Here is a 26,151-nt window from a genome sequence, read left to right on the forward strand (position 1 = left end):
TTTTAAGAAAGACATAGACAAGATGCTTTAGAAATTATGGAAAGCACAAATCTGGGAGGGATAGCGCATGAGCTGGATAATGAAATAAAAATTTCACGAGATTTTGGCAGGCAGGAGCCTTGGGGTTTAAATAAATAAAATGGAATATCATAGGGATTCATTTAATGTCTAACACTTAGACTTGAAAAATGAACTTGAGACTTAGGTTCAGGAGTCCTGGCTTCTCATTAAGCCAATGAAAAGGCATAGCTGACCACAAAGTAAACTAGCAAATACTGTTGGCCCAGCTTCCAACAAAGCCAACATTAGGAGGCACTCTAGTTGAAGACTATATTCTTCGTCAATGTGTGTTCTCTGAAGTCCCTGGTCCTGTAGCTCATGGTCAGCTAGAGGTTTGACTGAGATTTCCACAAATGCTGTATTTAAGTCATTAGTGCATTTTTTTTTTTTTTTGCTTGCTTGCTGTAAATCTTTGATTATTTCCCAGAGTTCCACAGAGTTGATTCTGACGGCTTTTGCTTATCTTTGTGTGCGTGTTTCTGTGGAGGACAGGTCCTTGGGGCTGCCGACTCTGCAGTTCTTGCTGGGCGTCACTCCCAACCCCGCAGCATCCTGTGTAGAATGGAGGAATCAGCCCTCGTTCAGCCCAGCCAGGACATTTCTGCTGGATCATGCGCAGCCCCAAGTGTCGGGGACTAACTGGAGGAGAGCAAGCTGGCAAAGGGTCAAACACTGGTGGCACTCAGCCTGGAAAGGAGGCGGTCCAGTGGAGAGATGTAGTGGCTGTTTAAAGATGGTGATGCTCTGACACCTGAGAGCTCCAGAGAGAAAAGTTAAGGATGCACGTAGGAAGTCTCAGAGATTCGAATTTGGACTCAATGTTAGGAAACCTTGTGCAAAGAGGGAAGAGCCTATCAGTGGAGTGCTGGCCTCCGCGTCTTACGAGCTGCTTGAGCTTCCTGTCATCTGCCTCAAATGCTGCCCAGCAATTCCTGCAGGCAGAGGCAGCAAAGTGAGGTGATGTAGGCCCTTTCCATCCTAAGATACTATCATTTTTTTCCACTCTAGTCTTCAGCTTCTGTCGCCAGCTCTCGTGGATTTTTTTTTGACAGAGTTTCACTCTTGTTGCCCAGGCTGGAGTGCAATGGCATGATCTTGGCTCACCGTAACCTCTGCCTCCCGGATTCAAGCAATTCTCCTGCCTCGGCCTCCCGAGTAGCTGGGATTACAGGCATGCGCCACCATGCCCGGCTAATTCTGTATTTTTTTTTTTTTTTCTGAGACATAGTATCGCTCTGTCCCCCAGGCTGGAGTGCAGTGGCGAAATCTTAGCTCACTGCAACCTCCGTCTCCTGGGTTCAAGCGATTTTCCTGCCTCAGCCTACTGAGTAGCTAGGATTACAGGTGTTTGCCACCACACCTGGCTAATTTTTGTATTTTTAGTAGATACGGGGTTTCACCATGTTGGCCAGGCTGGTCTTGAACTCCTGACCTCGTGATCTGCCCACCTCGGCCTCCCAAAGTGCTGGGATTATAGGCGTGAGCCACTGTGCTGGCCGTGGATTCTTTTTTTATGAAGGCATGCCCTCTCCATCCACACCTCGCCACGCAAACAGCGCTAACTGTTCCCCCACCAACTTGTCCCTCACCACACTCAGCAGTGTTGTCGGGGGTGCCCTCTAAACTCAAATAAGAGTGAGGCTCCCTCCTACTGAAAGAAACGCAGCTGGTGTCCGCCGCCCACAGGTCAATTCCGATTCCATTTGCAACTGGCCCCAGCGCCTTTCTAGACCCAGGGCCCTTGTGTCTGTCCCCTCCTGCATTGTCACTCAGTCCCCTGGGGAAGTAATCATGTTGCATGTGGCAGATGGCTTCACTGGGGGATGGCGGGGCAGGGGCGATGGGAGGCTGTGCCCAGGACTGCCTGAGTTACAGGAGGAGATTATGTCAGAGCCGAGCGGTAAAGGAAGGAGGGGCCCCAGGGACAAAGGGAGAAGAGCAGCCCCAAAGGTTCCAAGAACCCCCCAGGAATAAGACTTCTCTGAGGCTGAGAGATGTCCAGGGTGCTCTGACAACAATATTATTTCCTTTCAACACGTTGATACTCCATTTTTTGTAAAGCGCCCAAGACGCAGACAGAAAACCTAATGTTTTATCCCAGGGCATAGGCTTGGAATTTCTCGGCAGAACACAACATATAGCAGAGAGGCAAAATAAAAAGGAATACAGAAAGAAAGAAAAAAAAACAACAACCTGATGTTGCAAAGAAAGAACACAAAAGTCGAGGGTGAGGCCAGCCTGGGTCGGCTTGTTCAGCGAAGGACACACAGTGAGGACCCAGGCCTAGTGAGGCCTGGTGACTTGAGGGCCCTGTTGTGCTTTCCTAGGGGAAGGCCACTGCAATAAGGATTAGAAAAAGTCAGCCAATTTTGTCCTGCTGTGTATAATTACCTCTCCATCTATTTATAAAGCCTTGAGGAATTCAAGCAATTATTCATCCTAAAAACACCGTGGGCAGTGACGCCTCCAAAGATAGCTACTGCATAATCTCTCCGCTGCTCTCTCGCAGCCCCGCCTGTGCTGTACTTTCACCATGGGGGAGGCAGTGGAGGTGCAGGGGCCATGAGACCATCCCAGGGTCTCGGGAGTTCTCCCAGCTCCAGGACTCGGGCAAGTCCCTCCACCGCTCTGCGTCTTGAAGTCTTCATCTGTAAGTGGGGATGTGACTGTGTCTGTCTCTCCTGGGTGTTGGGAAGGTCACACAGGTCTAGATCTATATGTAGTCACTAAGGAGAATATTTAGTAGATGTTGCCAGCTGACTGGAATCAACCCGGACTCTGCCCCTGCTCCCCAAACCACCCTCTCGTGGCCGCGCAATCCTTCAGGTGCTCAGGCTGATTCCTGGAGTCATCTTGGATTCATTTCTCCCTCTCACACCTCACATTTAGTCCACTAGCTAATGCTGTGGGCTCCAGCTTCAAAATGCACCTGCAAGCCGCCCTGCCCCCTCCTCCATCACGACCACCCTGTTCTGACCTTGGCAATCCCAGCCCCTTCCTCCCTCAGCCACAGGGTTCCAGCTCCAGCTGCTGGGTGGAGGCTGGGCTTGCTGCTGCTCTGGGGACTTTGCTCTTTGCTGTTCCTTCTCCTGGAATGCACATCCCCACACACCTGCCTGCTCACATGCTCCCCTGTAAGCCTTGCTCCAAGGGCACCTCCTCAGTGAAGCTGCCCTGACTACTGCCACCCACACCACCCCCTCACGGGGCTACCCCACTTCCCTGGATCATTTTTATCCATAGTGTGTATTCCCCTCTGACACACCATGTCGTTTACTTTTTCATCTTTTCGCTGAACTGTTCTTCCCTCTAGAATGGCGGTTCTCAACCATGGGCCATCTGTCAGTGTCTACAGACATTTGGAGTGATCATAACTGGGGATGGGGTGTTCTAGGCACCCAGTGGGCACAGGCAGGAGTGCACAGGATTAAGAACACCCACCCGAAGAACCCCCACCCCAGATGGCAACAGAGAAGAGGTTGAGAAACCCTCATCCAGACTGTAAGCCCTCTGAGGGCAAGGGCCCTGTCCCCTGTTTTGATCACTGCAACATCTCCAGCACCCAGAACAGGGCTTGACATCACGGATGCCCAGTAAGTGGGGAACGAACAGAGACTGGCACATACACAGCACTGGGGAAATGTTGGTCATTATTATCGCTATTTCTCATGGGTTTGTATTGTTTCTGTGCCTCAGGTTTTCAGGAAAGTCTCTGCTTTTCCCCTGGGCAGTGCAACAGAGGGGAAGAGTGTTGGACTTGGAGTCAGAGACCCCTGTCTGAGCCCCAGGTTGGCCATTATGAGCTGTGTAGCTCTGGGAAACTCACTTAACCTCTCTGAGGTTTTGTTTCCTCATTCGTTGAGTTGGAATACCATTTGTTTTCCTCCTCATCTGGCAAGCTGGTGAGATAAGCAAATATGATGATATGTCAAAATGCTTGTAAGTACTAAATACTTTCCAGTTATTGTCATTATGTGGTCCCTCCTGCAAAATGGAAAAACCAATTGATTTTACCATGGCTGACAATCTTATATCGGTTGCGAGGAGCTTATTATTCATAATTTCAGTGTGTTTCCATTTCTGCCCATATGGCACTCCTCCCTTAGACAGGTATCTTGAGACAAGAAAAGGAGCAGGTGGCCTTTAAAATACATTGCACATAACACATGCATTTCACTGAACAGCTTTTTGCATTTAAAATGCAGACAATATGCTCAAAATAGTACTAATAAATTTTCTATCTTGAGTAATGTATCTCAGACATATACCAAGGTAAAATAATTAAAGAAAAACTCAATAAAATAGAGATCATAAAAAGGGGGGCTTATAAATCAAGAGAGTAGACTTCTAGCCATTCTCAATACAGCCTTTGAGTGCAAGGATCCCAGATGTTTGATTTGGACACATGGAATCTTGCAATAGGATAGTGTACTTCTTATGAATGAAACATCAAAAGGCATATGGTAGTAGATGCAATCATGTTGGCAAACGTGTGTCTTGGAGAGCAGAAATGGCCAACTGAATGCTTCCTTCCTCACTCGTGAAGCCATCAGGAGCAAAGCTCCAGGGAGTGCCTTCCGCCCTGCTGGCAATGAATGGCCTCTCCTGACAGATAGCCTAAGAGCCTTTGGCTAAAGATTTGCAACATCAAAGAGTGAGTGGCATGGCCTGGCCAGCCACCTGAGACAACGTACTTTGTTCCAGAACGTGGTTCAGAGTTTCACCTTGCTGGCTCAGTGGGGATTAAGGCTGAAAGAGGCTTTGAAAATGCTGATAACAGATGAATGTAAATATTATTTACCTAGCAACATAACACTTTTTTTCTTCTTTTTTGGCTCTTTCATGGAGTCATTACTCTTTCCCTTGAGTTGTCAGTTCCTTCATTTAGTCTATTCCTTCAACAATTATTGATCAAATCATTATTTGTGCTGGGCAGTGTTCTATGTCCCAGGAATTTTGTGTTAAACCAGTACTCTGTCCTCATAATGCCTATAATCTAGAGACATTGAACTATGAGCACAGGAATAAGCAGTGTACTTTCAGAATGTAATCAGTGTTCTCAAGGGAGGAGATTATGATGTAACAGAGCTTCTTTTCATCTCAAAGGAAGGCCATTAAGAAGGGCCAGTCAGGACAGGTGATGCTGGCAGGAAGGGAGCCAGCCTGCGACGTGCTGGGAAGACAGGCAGAGAGACTATACGTTCAAAGGGTGTGAGGCAGGCATGAGTTTGCAGAAAGTGTGCCAAGGGCCTGGAGCAGAGTGAGTGAGGGGGAACAAAGACAGGGAGGTGTTAAAGGGCCAGGAGGGGCTGGACCCTCTGGAGCATTGATGACTATGCTGTGGAATGAATTTGGATGTTGTTTAAGGGGAATGGGAAGTCATTGAAATATTTTAAGTAGAGAAATGGGATGCACTGATTTACCTTATGAAAAGAGTTCTCTAGCTGCTTTGAGAGAATGGATTATAGTGGGGTGATATAGTTTGGACGTTTGTCCTCTCCAAATCTCGTGTTGAAATGTGATGCTCAGTGTTGGAGGTGGGGTCTGGTGGGAGGTGATTGGGTCGTGGAGCAGATCCTTCATGAATGGCTGCTGACATCATCTTGGTGGTGAGTGAGTTCTCAGTCTGGTAGTTCACATGAGATCTGCCTGTTTTAAAGAGTGTGGTGGCCAAGTGCCGTGGCTCACGCCTGTGATCCCAGCACTTTGGGAGGTAAAGGCAGGAGGATCACTTGAGCTCAGGAGTTCGACACTAGCCTGGGAAACAGGGTGAAACCCATCTCTACTAAAAATAGAAATATTAGGCGGGTGTGATGGTGCGCTGCCTATAGTCCCAGTTACCGGGGAGGCTGAGGTGGGAGGATCACTTGAGCCCAGGAGGCAGAGGTTGCAGTGAGCCAGGATTGTGCCACTGCACTCCAGCCTGGGCAACAAAGCCAGACCCTATCTAAAAAAAAAAAAAAAAAAAAAAAATAGAGTGCGGCACCCCTCCCCTCCCACTGTTGCTCCCTCTCTCGCCATGTGGGGCACGGGCTGCTCCTTCATCTTCCACCATTATTGTGAGCTTCCTGAGGCCTCACCAGGAGCAGATGTGAGCAAATTAAACCTCTTTTCTTTATAAATTACCCATATTTAGGTATTTATTTATAGCTACTACAAGGGGGAAAGGAGAGCAGGGAGATCAGGGGTGCTTTCACACTAGTACAGCAATAGAGCAGCATCTTGGACCAGGGTGGTGGCTGAGGAGACAGGATCATGGCTTTGAGATACATTCTGAAGAAGAAAAGTAGGCCTTGCTGATAGAATAGTCACAAACTGTAATGGAAAAGGTAAATTCAAGGATGTCTCCTGGGTTTTTGGCTTAAGCATCTGGATACAGAGATATGGAAGACTGGGAGGGAAATGGGTTTGGAGTATACATGCATGCAATCAACAATTCTGTCTTGCATGTGTGAAATTTAGATGCCCATTAGACATCTGCATAGAGGGCCAGGCTCAGTGGCTCACGCCTGTAATCCCAACACTTTGGGAGGCCAAGGTGGGCGGATCACTTGAGGTTAGGAGTTCAAGACCAGCCTGGCCAACATGGTGAAACTCTGTCTCTACTAAAAATACAAAAATTATCTGGGTGTGGTGGTGTGCACCTGTAATCCCAGCTACTCAGGAGGCTGAGGCATGAGAATCACTTGAACCTGGGAGGTAGAGGTTGCAGCGAGCCAAGATCACACCACTGCACTCCAGCAAGGGTGACAAAGCAAGACTCTATCTCAAAAAAAAAAAAAGACATTTATGTAGAGATGTTAGGTTGGCAGTTGGATAACAGTCTTGAGTTTCGGGGTGAGGGCGGACCAGAAATGAAGATTTGGGATTCATTAGCATATAGATCATATTCAGAGCCACAATAATAGATGAAATAACTGAGGAAGAGAGCTAGAGGGGCCAAGAGCAAACACAGGAACATGCCAGTATTTAGAGGACAATGGAGAAGGAGGAGATGGCAGAGATGTCAATAGAAGGAAAAGCAAAAGGGTGTTATCATAGAAGGTGACAACAGAATATATCACAAAGAGGAATATGTTTGAATGTGTCAAATGCTGTTATCACAGGCTATAGAAGTAAACACAAAGTCCTATGGGAATACTGAGGATGAGCTGCCTCTAGTGTGTGTGAAACCCTGGCCAAATATTTGTTGTGGGGCCCCTGTCTATATATGCAATGTTATTTAAAAACATACTACATATTCTTGGGCTTATGTGGGATGTAGTGATTTATTGATGAAGACTTAGAATACTGGGTAGGAAGAGATGCTTTTGGATTTGTTTATGAGCCAGTGAGTGTATCTGAGAATTCTTTATCCTGTGTCTAATGTGAGTGTGTTTTCCTGAATCAGTGCATCAGTGCTATTCTGGAGGCCCAAATCACACATGATTCCGTGAAAGAAACTCTGTGCTGGCCACAGGATGCACTCACTCTCCAGGCTTTCCTGCATGGGCCCTCACCATGGAGTCCTGGATACTTAGGGCATCTGGTTGACCACATGCTCGGGAGAGCACCAAAGAAGGTCCTGGTTTTCAAGCCTCCAGCTTCTCCTTAGAAAGAGTTGACTACCTGTCTGGGCTCCAACTTTTCTGGCTGCTACCAGAGGGTCTGGCCTCTAAACCATCTGTGTCAAAGAACTGACAGGGCCTGACATTCATTGGGACCCTAGGGGTGACAGAGAGCAAAGCAAAAGTTTGAAAGAGTATGCAGTCTGAATGAGCATGCAGGCCTTTGCCACAGCTCCCCTTCCCAGCTCAGTGCAGAGCAAGTAGGAGATAAACTTCTGCTCTTAGCTTCTCTGTGAGGAGAGATGAAATGGACCACACATCTAGCACCCCAACTTTTCTGACAACTACTAGAAGGACTGACTCCTGACTCACCTGTCTCAGGGCACTGATGGTACTTGGCACACTCTAGTCTCCTGGGGCCACCAAGGACAAGAACAGCATTTTGGACAAACACACTGGTTTGAGAGGCACCCAGACTCTCTGACTGGGCTGTGAGGAGGCTCATCTGTGAAGACTGAGGGAGGTGGCTGTTTTATCAAATGTGCAGAAACCAACACAGAGAGTCAAAGACAATGAACAAACAGGAAATATGCCATAAATAAAAGAACAAGATAAATCTTCAGAAACTGACCCAAACAGAATGGAGATATGTGATTTACCAGACAAAAAATCAAATGACCTGTCACAAAGATGCTCAGAGAGGTCAGGAGAGCAATGCATGAATAAAGTGAGAATTTCAACCAAAAAGGTAGAAAATATTAAAAAGTGCCAAACAGAAATCACGGAGCTGAAGAATATAATAAAAGAACAGAAAAATTTAATAGAGGGGTTCAATAGCAGACTAGGTGAACTGAAAGAAAGGATTAGTGAACTCAAGGACTGGTCATTGGCAATCATTCAGTCACAGCATTAAAAAGAAAAAAGAATGAAGGGCCAGGCACGGTGGCTCACACCTGTAATCCCAACACTTTGGGAGGCTGAGGTGGGTGGATCACGAGGTCAGGAGATCGAGACCATCCTGGCTAACATGGTGAAACCCATCTCTACTAAAAATACAAAAAAATTAGCTGGGTGTGGTGGCACGCACCTGTAATCCCAGCTACTCGGGAGGCTGAGGCAGGAGGATTACTTGAACCTGGGAGGCTGAGGTTGCAGTGAGCTGAGATTGCGCCACTGCACTCAAGCCTGGGCAACAGAGCGAGACTCTGTCTCAAAAGAAAAAGAAAGAGAGAGAGAAGAAAAGAAAAAAGAATGAAAAACCGTGAAGATACCTTTAAAAACTTATAAACACCACCCAGCAGATCTATATATGCATTACGAGACACTCAGACATTATGATATCAGTAACACAGAATGTGGAATAAGGAGAGGTAAAATTGCAGAGTACTTCTATAGAAGTGTTATCAGTTTAACCTGTTATAAATATATGTTATGTAAGCCCCTGGTAACCACAAAGAAACTACCTATAGAAATGACACAAAAGAAAAAAAGTTACAAAGCCTATCAATGCAAAACAGCACAACAAAAACAGGCAAACAAAACCCAACAATAAAACACAAAGGAAGACAGCAAGAGAGAAAAAGAGGGACAAAAGAACTACAAGACAAACAGAAAACAGTTTAAAAAAAATGGCAATATGGTGGTTCATGCCTGTAATCCCAACACTTAGGAAGGCCGAGACGAGCAGATCACTTGAGGTCAGGAGTTTGAGACCAACCTGGCCAACATGGTGAAACCTGGTCTCTACTAGAAATACACAAAATTTAGCCAGGTGTAGTGGCAGGAGCCTGTAATCCAGCTACTCGGGAGGCTGAACCACAAGAATTGCTTGAACCTGGGAGGCAGAGGTTGCAGTGAACTGAGATTGTACCACTGCACTCCAGCCTGGACAACAGAGCAAGACTCTGTCTCAAAAAAAAAAAGGCAATACTAAATCTTGCCCTATCAATAATTATTGAGTGTGGCGGCTTATGCCTGTAATCCCAGCACTCTGGGAGGCCAAGGCAGGTAGATCACTTGAGACCAGGAGTTCAAGACCAGCCTGGCCAACATGATGAAGCCCCATCTCTACTAAAAAATACAAAAATTAGCAGGGTGTGGTGGCATGTGCCTGTAATCCCAGCTACTTGGGAGGCTGAGGCAGAGAATAGCTTGAACCTGGGAAGTGGAGGCAGCAGTGAGCCAAGATCACACCGCTGCACTCCAGGCTGGGCAACAGAGCAAGACTGCATCTCAAATAATAATAATAATAGTAATAATTACTTAAAATGTAAATGGATTGGCCAGGTTCATGCCTGTAATCTCAGCACTTTGGGAGGCTGAGTCAGGAGGATCACGAGGTCAGGAGTTCAAGACCAGCCTGGCCAACATGGTGAAACCCCATCTCTACTAAAAATACAAAAATTAGCTGGGCATGGTGGTGGGCACCTGTAGTCCCAGCTACTAGGGAGGCTGAGGCAGGACAATTGCTTAACCGGGATCTGGGAGGTGGAGATTGTAGTGAGCCGAGATCACACCACTGCACTCCAGCCTGGGCGACAGAGCGAGTCTCCATCTCAAAAAAAAAAAAAAAAAAAGAAGAAGAAAGAAAGATCTCAAGTAAATTGAGCTAATGTCGTACCTTAAGGAACTAGAAAAAGAACAAACTAAGCCCAAAGTTAGCAGAAGAAAAGAAATTACAAAGATCAGAGCAGAAATAAGTAGGGAATAGAAAAGCAATAGAAAAACCCTGCAAAATCAGAGGTTGTTTGTTTGTTTGTTTGTTTGAGATGAAGTCTCATTCTTGTCCCACAGGCTGGAGTGCAATGGCACAATCTCGGCTCACTGCAACCACTGCCTACCGGGTTCAAGCAATTCTCCTGCCTCAGCCCCCCGAGTAGCTAGGATTACAGGCACCTGCCACCACGCCCAGCTAATTTTTGTATTTTTAAGTAGAGACGGGGTTTCACCATGTTGGCCAGGCTGGTCTCGAACTGCTGACCTCAGGTGATCTGCCCGCCTTGGCCTCCCAAAGTGCTGGGATTATAGGCATGAGCCACCGTGCCTGGCCCAGAGTTGTTTTCTTTAAAAAAGGTAAATAAAATCAACATGCCCTTAGACAAACAAAAAAAAAAAAAAAAGGAAGAATGGATTCAAATAAATGAAATAAAAAATGAGAGAAGACATTACAATGGATATCTGAGAAATAAAAAGGATCATAAAAGACCATTATGAACAATTATATGCCAACATATTGGATAAAGTAGAAGAAATGGATAAATTCCTAGAAGCATGCAACCTACCAAGACTTAATCAAGAAGCAACAGAAAACCTTAACAGATGAGTTACAAATAAGGAGATTGAGGCATTAATCAAAGACCTCCCAAAAAAGAAAAATCGATGGCTTTCATGGATTCAAAGAATTATTAATACTTCTTAAACTCTTCTAAAAATAGAAAAAGAGGAAACACTTCCAAACTCATTTTATGAGGTCAGCATTACCCTGATACCAGAACCAAAGAAACCACAAGAAAAGAAAACCACATGCCAATATCTCTGATGAATATAGATGCAAAAATCCTCAATAAAATATTAGCAAAGTGAATTCATTAGCACACTAAAAAGTTTATACATTGTGACTAAAGTGGGATTTATCCCTGGGATGCAGGTTTGGTTCAATATATGCAAATAAGTCAATGTAATACACCACATTAACAGAAGGAAAGATTAAAAAAAAATGACCATCTCAATAGATGCAGAAAATATTTGAAAAAAATCAATATCCATTTATAACAAAAACTCTAAACAAAATATGTATGGAAGGAACTTACCTTAATCCAATAAAGACCAATTAGGAAAAGTCTATAACTAACATCATAATAATTGAAGAAAAATTAAAAGCTTTTCCTTTCTTGGTCTCACCATGTCTATTCAACACAGTACTAGAAGTTCTAGCCAGATAAATTAGATAGGAAAAAGAAATAAAAAATATCCAACTTAAAAAGAAACAAGGAAAATTGTCTGTTTCTGGGTGACATGGTCCTACATGTAGAAAATCCTAATAATTCCATTAAAAAATCAGAACTGATAAATTTAGTAAATTTTTAAGATACAAAATCAATATACAAAAATTAATAGCATTTCCTTATACCAACATTGAAATATCTAAAAAGGAAATCAAGGAACAATCTCATTTACAATAGCATAAAAATATTTAGAAATAAATTTAACCAAGGAGGTGAAAAAGAATTTGTACACTGAAAATTATAAAACACTAATGAAAAAAATTGAAGAAGACACAAAGAAATGGAACGATATCTCATCTTAATTAATTGGAAGAATTAATATTGTGTAAACACTTATACTGCCCAAAGTGACCTACATGTTGAATGCAATCCCTATCAAAATTCTAAGGGCATTTTTCTCAGAAATAGGAAAACAATTCTGAAATTTATATGGTACCACAAAAGATCCTGAATAGCTAAGGCAATCTGGAGAAAGAAGAAGAAAGTTAGAGTCATCGCACTCCCTGATTTCAAATGATACTGCAAAGCCATACTAATCAAAACTCGATGGTATTGACATAAAAACAGACACAGAAACCAATGGAACAAAATAGCCCCAAAATAAGCTCACGAAAATATGGCTAACTAATTTTCAACAAGGACCCCAAGAATACACAATGGGGAAAGATAGTCTAAATAAATGGTTTTGGGAAAACTGGATATCCACATGCAAAAGAATAAAAGTAGGCCTTTATCTCACACCATATACAAAAGTCAGCTCAAAATGGATTAAAGACTTAAATATAAGACCTTAAACCATAAAACTCCTACAAGGAAACATAGAGAAAAATCTCCTTGAAGAAGATTCAAGGATGAATGTTTTTTGATAAAGATTTTTATGATGATCTGCTTCCACTTAATGAATAAAGTCCACTTAATGTCTTGGCAATGATTTTTTGGGATATAACACCAAATGCACAAGCAACAAATGCAAAAATAAACAAGTGGGACTAGATTAAACTAGAAGCTTCTGCACAGGAAAGGAATGAATCAATGAAATGAAAAAGCAACCAACAGAATGGGAGAAAATACAACCCATATATCTGATAAGGGTGTTAGTATACAAAATATATTAGGGACACATATAACTCTATAGCAAAAGATGAATAACCTGATTAAAAATGGGCAAAGGACTTGAATAGATAGTTTTTGAAAGAGGACATACATACAAATGTCCAATAGGTATATGAAAAGGTACCCAACATCACTATCATCAGGGAAATGCAAATCAAAACTAGAATGAGATTTCATCTCACATCTGTTAGGGTGGCTATTGTCAAAAACATGAGATAAGAAGTGTTGGTGAGGATGTGGAGAAAAGAGAACTCTTATACACTGTTCATGGGAATGCAAATTGATGTACCTATTATGGAAAACAGTATAGAGATCCCTTAAAAAATAAAAAATAAAACTATCATATGATTCAGCAATGTCTCTTCTGGGTATATATCCAAAGGAAATGAACTCAGTATCTCGAAGAGATATTTGCACTCTCATGTTCATTGCAGCATTACTCATAATAGCCAAGATATGGAAACAACCTAACTGTCCATTGACAGATAAATATATATATATAGCATATATATATAGCATATATATAGCATATATATAGCATATATATAGCATCTATATATAGCATCTATATATAGCATCTATATAGCATATATATATATAGCATATATATATATATATATGCAGTGCAGTATTATTCAGCCTTAAAAAAGAAGGAAGTTATGCCATTTGCAACAACGTGGGACATTATGCTAAGTGAAAAAGCCAGACACAAAAAGCAAATATCATATGATCTCACTTGTTTGTAGAGTCAATAAAAGATGAATACATAGAAGCAGAGAGTAGAATAATGGTTACCAGGGACAGGGGTGAGGTGAGGTGGGATGCGGGTAATTGTGGTGATGTTGGTCAAAGGATATGAAGCTTCAGTTATGTAGGATGGATAAGTTCTAGGGGTCTAAGGTAAAGCATGAGGACTATGGTTAACAATACTCACGGCATATTTAAAATTTGCTAAGAGAGCAGATCCTAAGTATTCTCACCACACACAAAAAGGTGACCATGTGGGCCGGGCGCGGTGGTGCATGCCTGTAATCCCAGCACTTTGGGAGGCCAAGGCTGGCAGATCATGAGGTCAGGAGATCCAGACCATTCTGGCTAACATGGTGAAATCCCATTTCAACTAAAAATACGAAAAAAAAAATTAGCTGGGTGTGGTGGCGCACGCCTGTAGTCCCAGCTACTTGGGAGGCTGGGGCAGGAGAATGGCATGAACCCGGGAGGCGGAGCTTGCAGTGAGCCGAGATCGCGCAATTGCTCTCCAGCCTGGGCAACAGAGCGAGACTCCGTTTCAAAAAAAAAAAGGTGACCATGTGAAGGGATGGATATGTTAAGTAGCTTGACTGGTAATCAGTTCACGACGTATATGTACAGTTGGCCCTTGAACAACATGGGTTTGAACTACAAGAGTCCACTTATATGAGGATTTTCTTCTGCCTTTGCCAGCAAGGCCAACCCCTCCTCCTCCTCCTCCTCCCCCTCAACTAAAGACGAGGAGGATGAGGACCTTTAGGGTGATCCACTTCCACTTAATGAATAGTAAATACGGTTTCTCTTCCTTATGATTTTCTTAATATTTTCTTTTCCCTAACTTACTTTGTTGTAAGAATGCAGTACATAATACACGTAAGACACAAAATTTGTATGAATTGACTGTTTGTGTTATCTGCAAGGCTTCCTGTCAACTCTAGGCTATTAATAGTTAAGTTTTGGGGGAGTCAAAAGTTATTTGTGGATTTTTTACTGTTCGGGGAGTTGGTGCCCCTAACCCCTTCGTTGTTAAAGAGTCAACTGTATATCAAAACATCGTGCTGTATACCTTAAAGATATATACCTTCAATTAAAATGTTTTAAAAACAAACCAATAAAAAGGCCCTGCTTCTGGCCGAGGGTGAGCCACCAGATGGCACAGCTGGCCCTGTCCGGTCCCAACCAGCAGAGGGGACTTGGAGAATTTCAAGGAAGCTGCTCCAAAGTGTGGAGTCTGGAGTAGGGGCTCTGCTTGTCCTGGTCCAAGGGCAGTGCCAACTGCAGTGGGGACCTGGGGGAGGCATCATGGAAGTGGCATCAGTATTCAAAATTCATCACTTGCCAACATCGTTTAACATTCTTACCTCGTTTCGATAAATTCTCCATATTCTGAATCCTGCCTTCCTAAGGAGGAAGCTGGAAATCTTGCAGCTGCGGCCCCCTGCAGCCGTGGGGCAGTGGTGTGAGTAGGTTCTGACCAGGAGACCAGACCTAGACTCAGAAAGGAGCCATGTGAGGAGGGGCTGCCAGCAGAAGCTCGATCCCCCGGCGGGAGGAAGCCTGGCCCTGGAGCCAGTCACCATGGATGGGTTCCTTCCCCGCTTAGCTGTCAGCTGCGGAATGGGGATGACAGTAGCATGACTTCAGTGGGGCTGTGAGCATGAGCCAAACTCACGGAAAGTACTCATGACCATCGGGGCACATGGCAAAGCCATCTGAGAACCGTCCATGCATCCTGCTCTTCTGGCAACCTGGGGGCAGTGTCGGTGCTCAAGCCCTGATGGGACGGAGCCTCATCCTTGGCTGAGTAACTTCAGAGTCAGTGACTGTGATATTGTTAAGTAAAATGTGGAAAACAGAAGGATACGGGAAAGAGAAGGAGATGACGTCAGGGATGCCACACATTGGTGGGAAGTCATAGCTGGGGGCTCTGGCAGGCTTAAGACACTGTGAGGGAAAGGGAGAAATGCAAAGGAGTCATTGAGAATTTTCACCGGTTTATAATTTCATTGTTTGTTAGTGTCAATTGAGAAGCTCCAGTGCTAAACGCTGGAATATGAAGATATGCGTGGTGGGGAGACAGCACACACACACATAACACTCAAGGCCTGGTGGAGCCCACCCAGCTCAGCCTGGGTTGGGGAGGCTCCCTGGGAAGGGGATTCCTGATGTGAGCCTTCCAGGAGGGGTAGGAATTCTCTACACAGACAGGTGGGAACTCCAGGCAGAGGGGAGGCCTGAAACACATCGCAGGCCACCCTGTCCCTAGACTGCTGAGAGGCAGGACGGGGCTACACGGCCACGGGCGTGAGTGACCAAGGACCCTGTGCCTGCTGAGGCATAAGGACGCATCTCTGGGACGACAGAAAGACAGCAAAGGGCTTCAGACTATGGAATACCCGGAATAGGGCTCTAAGCATCTCCTCCGATGATTGTGGACTCAATGCAGGAAATGTGGAGGCTTCGAACTAGACCAGTGACAGAGGAGGGAAAAGGAGATGGGGCCCATCAATATTTGAAACTTGGCAAAACGCAGCAAGATTTTAATGGTTAATCAAAAATGGGAGGTGAATGGGAGAAAGAGGAGCTGACAACCACTCCCACAATTCTGGTTTCCAGGGCGTGTTATAGCTGAGAGGGCAGCAGTTTGAGTGGCTGGGCAGCAGAGGCTGGGGTTGAGGCTGGGAAGTGGCGGCAGCAGGGGAGACTGCCCCATCAGGAGCCTGCCATGAGCGTGGGATGCAGAAGGACTGGAAGGTGCTGGAGGTGATGTGGAGCTTTAGGAGAGTGTTGGAGGGATGGAATAAATTGATGCCTGTTCCTAGACCAAGAAGTGGGGAGCAACTGAAGAAACTGGAGAGTGGGAACCAGGTTGCAGCTAGTCTCCAGATGCTGCACTCTCTGACAGCTCTCATCTGTCTCACTGTCACCCAGGATTGGACAGGACATCTACAAATGTGCATATGTATTTGCTATAAGGTGCATTTTTTTTTCCCCTGGAGATAGTGACCAACCTTTCAAGAACTATTCTTGGGTATATTTTATCATTTCTTTATTTTAGTATCTATGAAGGGAACATTATAGAAGCCATGTTAACACTGGAGAAATGTCTAATATTAAAAAACCTGTACTCTAGCAAGTAAAATTATGTATGTGTGTAACCTCGTTCCTACATCCAGGAAATCATTAAACTAGTAGGGGGTTGTATTAATCAGAACTCTCTGTTGCAAACAACAGACAGTCTGGATGATGTAAAAGGAACAGAAATGTATTAAGAGGATATTGGATAGTTCACAAAACCTCCAGGAGGGCTGGAGAGCCAGGCTGGATGCTGTGCCACTGACACAACATTCAAAACTCACAGATTCTTCTGCTGCCATCCACTATACTAGCTACCAGCCATGCATGGCCATGCAGCACTTGATGTGTGCCTGCCCGACTGAGATGTGCTGCAGGTGCACAATACTCACTGGACTTCGAAGACTAAACGTGAAGAAAGGACATAAAACCTCACTCAGGTTAAAATGATATTTGCACACACTGGGTATTAAGTAAAATGCACTGAAATTAATTTCACTTGTTTCTTTTTGCTTTTTAAATGCAGTTACTAGAAAATTTTACATTACCTGTGGGAAATTGGCTCCACATCATTTCCTCTGTTTTCTGTTGATCGAATTTAGTCTTAAGGCCACATCTGATATTGGGGGGAAAGGAAATATACATCACCTCCAGATGGGAGCAGCCCCCCATGCAGGGATGGGGAGCTGCCCGAGGCTGTTTTTGGAAACATCTGTGGTCCCCAACAACAGTGCATCTGGCCTGTTTTTTCACATGGGGCTCTGCGTCTGTGGCTCACTCAATGCTGGGCTTGAGGTGGGGGTGACTGACACATGACAGATTAGGTCAAGCCTCCATCGTGCTCAGGGTTTATGAGACAGATCACAAGGGCCTCTGGGGACTGCCTGTCGCTTGTGGTCCTGGGGAACCAACCCCATGATCAACTCCACCTCTGAACCTCTCCTGCAAGGGGCCAGAGCATCCTGGTAACCTTGCCCATCCTGACATCTGCTGTGGTAACTCATTCCCTGCTCTGGCACTTGAGCAACCCCTCGGCCCCACCATCCCAGGACTTCACATCCTGCCGCCGCCAGGGAGCCCTTTGCAACCACAGTGCCTGGCAGCAGTGACATGGCTTGCAGAAACACATCCTTGCTATTCAGTTGCACTTGCCAACGAGGCATCTTCTGGGGTCTTGTCGGGGAGATCACTGGGGGATGGCCAGCTGTTTTCATAGGAAAAGTCTGTCTGGTTCTTCATCTCCGTATTTGTCCTCCACACTGCTCACTGCATTTCTGCATCCTGGCTTTGTGTGGGGCATGCTGCTGTGGACTCCAGCATCTGTCAACCCAAATGCAAAGGCAGAGCCCACCTCAGCTGCAGGAACTGCCACACTGAAGCGCTCTACCCATGCTTCAGCTGCCTCCAGAATCCATTCCCATATGGGCTAACCAGATGTGTGCAGCTAATCAATGATTAGCATTTCTGTCTTTGGATAGTAAGGACTTCTGCTTCCAGACTTCAGATCTCTCCTTAGGTAGCAGCTCTGACCCAAGGTTAGGATTCCAGGACTCAGTCAGCTCCTGGTATTCCTTAGCACCCCTTTTTTATTTTATTTTATTTATTTATTTTTTTGAGACAGAGTCTCTCTCTGTGGCCCAGGCTAGAGTGCAGTGGTGCTATCTTGGCTCACTGCAAGCTCTGCCTCCCGGGTTCACACCGTTCTCTTGCCTCAGCCTCCCAAGTAGCTGGGACTACAGGTGCATGCCACCACATCTGGCCAATTTTTGTATTTTTAGTAGAGATGGGGTTTCACCATGCTGGACAGGCTAGTGTCGATCTCCTGACCTCGTGATACACCTGCCTTGGCCTCCCAAAGTGCTGGGATTACAGGTGTGAGCCACCACACCCGGCCTAGCACCCCTTTTTAAAACAAAAAGTTTTTATCATGGTAATATATACAAAACATAAAATTTACCATTTTGAGCGGGCACAGTGGCCTATGCCTATGGTCCCAGGTACTTCAGAGGCTGAGGCAGGAAAACTCTGTGAGGTCGGGAGTTGGAGGCTGCAGTGCACTATGATGGCACCTGTAAATAATGACTGCACTCCAGCCTGGACAACATATCAAGACCCCATGTCTTTTTTTTTTTTTTGAGATGGAGTCTCACTCTGTCTCCCAGGCTGGAGTGCAGTGGCACCATCTCAGCTCACTGCAAGCTCCGCCTCCTGGGTTCACACCATTCTCCTGCCTCAGCCTCCTGAGTAGCTGGGACTGCAGACACCTGCCTCCACACCCGGCTAATTTTTTTGTATTTTTAGTAGAGACGGGGTTTCACTATGTTAGCCAGGATGGTCTCAATCTCCTGACCTCGTGATCCACCTGCCTCGGCCTCCCAAAGTGCTAGAATTATAGGCGTGAGCCACCATGCCCGGCCAAGACCCCATCTCTTAAAGAAAATTACCATTTAAACCATTTTAAGCATACAGGTCAGTGGCATTAAGTACATTCACATTGTTGTACAACCATCACCACCATCCATCTCTATAACTCTTTGTACCTTCCCAGACTGAAACTCTGTACGCATCAAGCGCTAACTCCTCATTCTCTCCACCCACCACAGCCCCTGGCACCCACTATTCTACTTTCTGTCTCTGTGAACTTGACTTCCCTAAGTACCTCATATTAATGAAACCACACAGTATTTGTCGTTTAGTGACCAGCTTATTTCACAGAGCATCACGGCCTCCAGCTTCATCCATGCTGCAGCGTGTGTCAGAATTTCCTTTCTTTTTAAGACTGAATCATATCCATTGTATGGATGTAGCACACTTTCTTTATTCATTCATCCTCTGATGGACACTTGGGGTGCACACTCGGCTTGCTTCTGCCTCTTTGCTGTTGTGAATAATGTTGCTGTGAACATGGGTGTGCAAATATCTCTCGGGGACTCTGCTTTCAGTTCTTCTGGATATACTCAGAAGTGGGACTGCTGGATCATATGGTGATTCTATATTTAATTTGCTGCAGAACCATCATCCTGTTTTCTGCCGTGGCTGCACCCTCTTACATTCCCACCTGCAGTGCACAACACAGCACTCTTCTTTACCCAGCGTCATCACCTCCCTTTCTCATTTTCCTTGGCAGCTTTTCCAAAACATTTTTCAATTTCCCTCGGCTTCTCTCCTATCTGCATACTCTCCCCTCCTGTGCCCCAAACCCCACCCGGTCCAGTAGCCAATCAGCTGCATAGCAAGAGGCCTGCCAGCATGAGTGGTCTCCAGCAAGATCATGATTTACCTTGATCTTAAAGCTTTGTGTCACCCTTCCCCTCCAGATGTCCTAAAACTGACACCAGCCGATTGCAAAGCCAATTGGTGTGGAACTTTAGGAGTTAGGTTCCTGGCACAGCTTCGCCTCCCCCAAGTAGCTCCATCCACGGCACCTTCTGCTGCCTCTCAAAACTCCTCCTTCTTTTTCTGGAGGAAAACCTACAATTCAAGATCTCCAATAGAAATTGAACTAACTAGGTACCAGCATGGCCTATTTCTCCAACTTCAAGTTAACGTCAACCAAACTCATCTGGAATGTTGAGACCGAAAAACATCTAGGAAAATCTTCACAGTGGTGAGAAGGGCGTTGGATATTTGGAGACGGAGAACAAAGAAGACTGATTTTCAAGTGAGAAAGGCATCTACATTGACTGATAGCAGCTGTGACTCTTTCAGGACAGAGGCTGTTGCTGTAAGCACTGGATGATACTGGAGCGACATGACAGGCCTGAGGAGCCCTCCCCTAGTCATTCAGATTCCTGGAAGTCTCTACAACAGGAGCTGGCCCAAGACCAGGTTGATGTTGGCAGTGACATTGCCATCTCTGTAGGATTCTAGAGCGTAGCCTCTTGTCTCTGCTCCTCAGAGGTGAAACGAGTGGAGTGACTCAGACTGCCAGGTTGTGCCAGCTGGGGTCCAGGTTCGAAGGAGCTGAGACCTGTGAGGCTGTTAGGAACAACACAAAGGGCGTTCCTCATCCTGAGGACCAGGAGGAGAGGCACACAGGACCCACCACTTGTCAGCAGAAATGACAGCATGAACACTGCGGACGCCACTCATATTTTGTTCGTTTTCTCCATCAAGGAGCATGAACTTCAAATGGTGGAGGGCACTGCCAAGAGGAAACTGATGCCTACGGAGGGAGGCAAGTTAGTTGCAGAGGGAATTTACCTCTGCAGGCCTTGGCAAATTACAGTCCAGCATTTTGAGTGAATCTCTGTTGATAACACCTGAGCCTGGCCTGGTGAACCTTGGGCAACGACAGAGCAGTTGCTCTCACTGCGGGGGACACAGAATCATCTGCCTGTATTGCTGAACAACACGGGTCCACCTCCTGGCCGCCAGGTAAGACCTCCAAAGGAATAAGAGACTCCAGGAAGCTGAGGAGGACCGGGTTTGAGCCCTTCCTGCTTGGTTATGAGGGAGCTGAGCCCATTTCCGTTTGAGACGCTGTGCTACTCTTCTTTGAGCTCCACCACTCCACAGCAGGGATCAGTTAATCCATTTTTTGTATTGTGGTAAAATATGCATAACAAAGTTTACCATCAAAACCATTTATTTATTTTTTTTAGATAGAGTCTCGCTCTGTCGCCCAGGCTGGAGTGCAGTGGCGCAATCTCGGCTCACTGCAATTTCCGCCTCCTGAGTTCACGCCATTCTCCTGCCTCAGCCTCCCGAGTAGCTGGGACTACGGGCACCCGCCACCACACCCCGCTAATTTTTTGCATTTTTAGTAGAGACGGGATTTCACCATGTTAGCCAGGATGGTCTCAATCTCCTGACCTCGTGATCCGCCTGCCTCAGCCTCCCAAAGTGCTGGGATTACAGGCGTGAACCACCGCACCTGGCTTTTTTTTTTTTTTTTTTTTTTTTGAGATGGAGTTTCACTCTTGTTGCCCAGGCTGGAGTGTAATGGCACAATCTTGGCTCACTGCAACCTCCGCCTCTCAGGTTCAAGTGATTCTCCTGCCTCAGCCTCCCAAGTAGCTGGGATTACAGGCACCTGCCACCACGCCTGGCTAATTTTTTAATTTTTTTTTAGTAGAGACAGAGTTTCACCATGTTGACCAGGCTGGTTCTGAACTCCTGGCCTCAGGTGATCCACCCGCCTTGGCCTCCCAAAGTGCTGGGATTACAGGTGTGAGCCACCACACCTGGCCCATCAAAACCATTTTTAAGTGCACAGTTCCGTGGCATTAAGTACATTCATGCCATGTACTGCCATCACCACCATCCATCTCTTAACTGTTCTAGGGAGTTCATATTAGTGGAATCATACCATATTTGTCCTTTGGTGATGGGCTTATTTCACAAAGCATAACGTCCTCAAGTTTCATCCATGTTGTAGCATGTGTCAGAGTTTCCTTCCTTTTCATGGCTGAATAATATTCCATTGCAGGCATGTAGCACGTTTTGCTTATCCAGTCATCCATCAATGGACACTTGGGCTGCTTCCACCTCTGGCTGTTGTCAACAGTGCTGCTGAGCACTCGGGTGCAGGTACCTGTTAGCGTCTGAGGTTGTTGGGGGAGGGGGGCGGTCATTGTAAAGGCACTTGTTCATTCCTACCATTGAAGGAGCTCCTGGAACTCTTGGATGCAGGGCCCTAATATTTCTCGATTGCCATGCACCAAATGCTGTGTGAAGTCCTTTTCTATATACGATCTCATGTAATTCTCCAAACAACCCCAAGGATTGGTGGGGGTCTTGTTTTACTTTACAGATAAGGCTTAGGTTGGAAACTTGTCAAGGCTGTCTTGTGGGAAGGGACAGACCCTCATGGCAACCGAGCTGGGCTGAGCCAAGACCAGTCTTGGGTGTGTCAGACTTCCCTGCCCATCGAATGAGTCTTCTGCAACCTTTGTAAAGTGCAGGCTCTGTCTCAGCAGGTCCAGGGCCTGAGATTGCATTCCATAAGGCCCCTGCCAGGTGACACTGACTCTGCTGTGGGACAACACCATGAGCAGTAAGGTCCTGTCACCACTGCTTTTGGGACCGTCTTCCCTGTTCACTCAGACTTGCTGGGGTGCAGCCACAGCTTTCCAAGCAACAGAGAGACCCAGGAAAGGAGTCCTTTGTGTGGCTGAAAACAGTGCCTCCCCAAGCCCACGTCATCTTTACCTGCAACTGCCACGGCCACATGGAGAGGCTTGCCCTTGGCCCTACAAATGAGCTCTTCACAAGGGGTGATGCAAAGCTCCCGGGCCCACAGCACATCAATTCTATCAGATAAAGGATAAACTCACATGTGCTTGGTTGAAGAGTTGTTAAGAAGTCTTTTGAAAGCACCAGGATTTTTAGGTAGCAAGTTGGGACAGGGGACCCCCTGAAGACAAGGCAAATGAACTGAAAAACCGCAAATTGTCCCTGGGCCAGAAAGAGCCCTCTGTTCCCTTTGGGGTCCTTGGAGATGCTCGGAAGGCTCTGGTCAGGGCCATGGGAGCTGGATGTGGCCATGCAGGACATTCAACAGGATGACCAGACTGGGCACTAGGCCTGCTGGTGTATGCTGCAGACACTTTGGATGATTCTTGGCAAGGGAGGTGGCCTCTCTCTTGTGTTTTCCCCTTCTTTTCCTTGTATTGCCTCACAAAATGCTGCTGCAGGGGGTCTTTAGGGATCTCCTGGCCCCTCCTCTCATTCTCACAGATGTAGCAACGGAGGCGCCTGAGGGTGAGATCACCTATCCGGCAAAACAGACCAGACTTGGACTTGTTCCTAACTCTGAGCGCAGCGCTCTCTCCACTCCATAACCAAGGGGCTTTGGAGGGTCAACTACGTTTAAACTGTCAGGCAGCACAGCATAAGGTCAAGGCCAGGAGACTTGGAGTCAGACAGTTTTGGGTTCAAGTCCTCCTGCTAACACTATGTTATCTAGGGCAAATTACTGAACCTCTCTGGGCCCCAGCTTATTGAAGTTTAAAATGGGAACAATGACACCTAGAGTGGGAAACAGTGGGTGGAACCTATGAGCTGCAACAGGGAGCTTGGAAGGATGTGGTCAGGTAGTGGAGGAAGCAGATGCTGCAGGTGGGGCCCTGGAGGAGTGGGAGAGCAGGAACAGGGCAGCCTCCATGAGGACAGTGGGAGGTTGATTTCATGGCTCAGCTTCTTAAAAATCAGAGCATGGTGGTTCTAGCACCAGCTTGGTGCCAGGCAGACCAGACTGTGAATTCCGGCTCCCCTATTGTGTGCCCTTGAGCAACTTGTCTAATGCCATTAAAATTTAGTTTCTTCGGCCGGGCATGGTGGCTCACGCCTGTAATCCCAGCACTTTGGGAGGCCAAGGCGGGCGGATCATCAAGTCAGGAGCTCGAGACTAGCCTGGTCAACATGGTGAAACCTCGTCTCTACTAAAAATACAAAAATTAGACCGGGTATGGTGGCTCACACCTGTAATCCCAGCACTTTGGGAGGCCGAGGTGGGCGGATCACAAGGTCAAGAGATCAAGACCATCCTGGCCAACATGGTGAAACCTCATCTCTACTAAAAATACAAAAATTAGCCAGGCATGGTGGCGCGCGCCTGTAGTTCCAGCTACTCAGGAGGCTGAGGCAGGAGAATCGCTTGAACCCGGGAGGCGGAGACTGCAGTGAGCCAAGATTGATCCACTGCACTCCAGCCTGGGTGACAGAGCAAGATTCCATCTCAAAAAAAAAAAAAAAAAAAGCAGCGAAAGAGACAAAAGCATGGTATAGAGGTAGTTAAATTAATCACCTAGGATGTTTTAGGGTAGGGAGCCAGGAAACAATGCTGTCTTTATTATTATTATATATTTTTTGAGACAAAGTGAAACTTTGTCTCCCAGGCTGGAGTGCAGTGGTACGATCTTGGCTCACTGCAATCTCCGGGGTTCAAGACGTGAGGTTCTCACGCCTCAGCCTCCCAAGTAGCTGGGACAATAGGCGTGCACCACCACACCTGGCTAATTTTTGTATTTTTAGAAGAGACAGGGTTTCACCATGTTGGCCAGGCTGGTCTCGAACTCCTGACCTCAGGTGATCCACCCGCCTTGGCCTCCCAAAGTGCTTGGATTACAGATGTGAGCCACCATGCCTGGCCAGTGCTGTCTTTAGTAAAAGAAAAAATAAAAGTAATTCTTGTGGTTAAAAAAATAGAAAACGGTAGATCTACGCCAGGTTCCAAGAGGATGTTGTAATAAAAGGGAGGGAGAGTTGAGCCCCAAACAAAAGATGAAAAGCGATCGCTGGATTGATGGCATCCCTTTACATTTATGAAGCAGGTCTGCATAAGCAAGAGGGGCTTTGGGAGAAGAGTAGGGAGCAAACTCGAGTTCTTTCAGGGCACAGTGGGGAAAAGTAAAGAACAGGGGAAGCAATGAAGGTGAACAGGAAGCCCCACAGGAGGAAAAGCGAGAGAGAGGCAAACAAGAACGCTTCCTTCGGGAGAGCCAGATGGGTGGGATGGGGAGGGAACCAGCAATTCCAGTGAGGGCAGGAGGAAATAAATCATGAGAAAAACATTCAAGGTAAAACCAACTGGGATTTTTTTCTGAGAGCAGGAGAGGATGGAATGTGTGAAAATATGTCAGTGTTAAAAACACAGGGGTTGGCTGGGTGCAGTGGCTCATGCCTGTAATCCCAGCACTTTGGGAGGCCGAAGTGGGAGGATAGTTTGAGCCCGGGAATTTCACACCAGCCTAAGCAACACAGTGAGACCCCCATCTCTATTTAAAAAAATAATAATAAAATTAGCCAAGCATGTTTGTACACAACTGTGGTCTCAGCTACTTGGGAGGCTGAGATGTGAGGATTGCTTGAGCCCAGGAGTTCAAAGCTTCAGTGAGCTGTGATGGCACTACCGCACTCCAGCCTGGGCGACAGAGCAAGACCTTGTCTCTAAAAGAGAAACAGAACAAAAAACCTGGTGGGGACATGTGTTGGAAAGCAGGAACTCAGGAGGGATAAGGAAACAAAATGAGGGGTTGGACATCTCATTGTCTGGATGTGGTGATTTGGTTGAGTTTCAGTTCTTTGATAGTTTTTGAGAGGCCTGGGGGGTCATTTCCTGAGGAAGGAACTCAGATAAAACAAATGTAAGTTTCAAGTTTCAAGACCAGATGGGTCAATTTCTATGTTTATCCAAAAGAACTGTCTATGGGACTACTGGGTCTGATTCAGAAGGGCATCATTGCATGGCAGGCAAAGCATTCAATTCATGTTCTGCTGCTAGACCAAGGGCTCCTCCCAGCTGACGCAAACTATTATTTGAAATTATTATTTCAAATTATTTGAAACTATATATTTCAAATTATTATTTGAAAAATATTTTTAATAGTTCTATGCCTTCTCCAAACTGTTGCGCTCTCATAATAAGAGAAAAAGGAGCAGCCTAAACCACCTGACAGGTGACTGATAGGTGTCCCAGAAAGCGACAACAGAGACCACACAGAAGAGGAAATGCGCAGAGGAGTGAAAGCTTAGAACTTTCAGACCTGGGTTTTGTCCTGAAGGGCAACAGGGTGTCCACCTGCTGCCAATGGTACTCTGTCCTTATGCTCATCTTGGTGCATGTGGGGGCAGGGAGTGTTCCAGGGTTGGGTCCTAAA

General features: G+C 46.0%; 1 protein-coding gene across 3 annotated transcripts in view; it reads left to right on the forward strand.

Moving 5' to 3' along the window:
* The first annotated feature begins 219 nt into the window (after positions 1–219).
* The window catches only part of LOC129397117 (anaphase-promoting complex subunit 1-like), a 103,097-nt gene continuing 77,165 nt past the window's right edge, over positions 220–26,151 (forward strand). For 2 of the 3 annotated variants that reach the window (XM_055107491.2, XM_055107492.2), the window contains exon 1: positions 220–2,710. The gene's annotated coding sequence lies outside the window, so the exon portion shown is untranslated. The remainder of the gene's footprint in view (positions 2,711–26,151) is intronic. The other variant, XM_055107488.2, reaches the window with a different exon arrangement.

This window comes from Pan paniscus, chromosome 12 (genome assembly GCF_029289425.2).
Source record: "Pan paniscus chromosome 12, NHGRI_mPanPan1-v2.0_pri, whole genome shotgun sequence".
Lineage (NCBI taxonomy): Eukaryota > Metazoa > Chordata > Mammalia > Primates > Hominidae > Pan > Pan paniscus.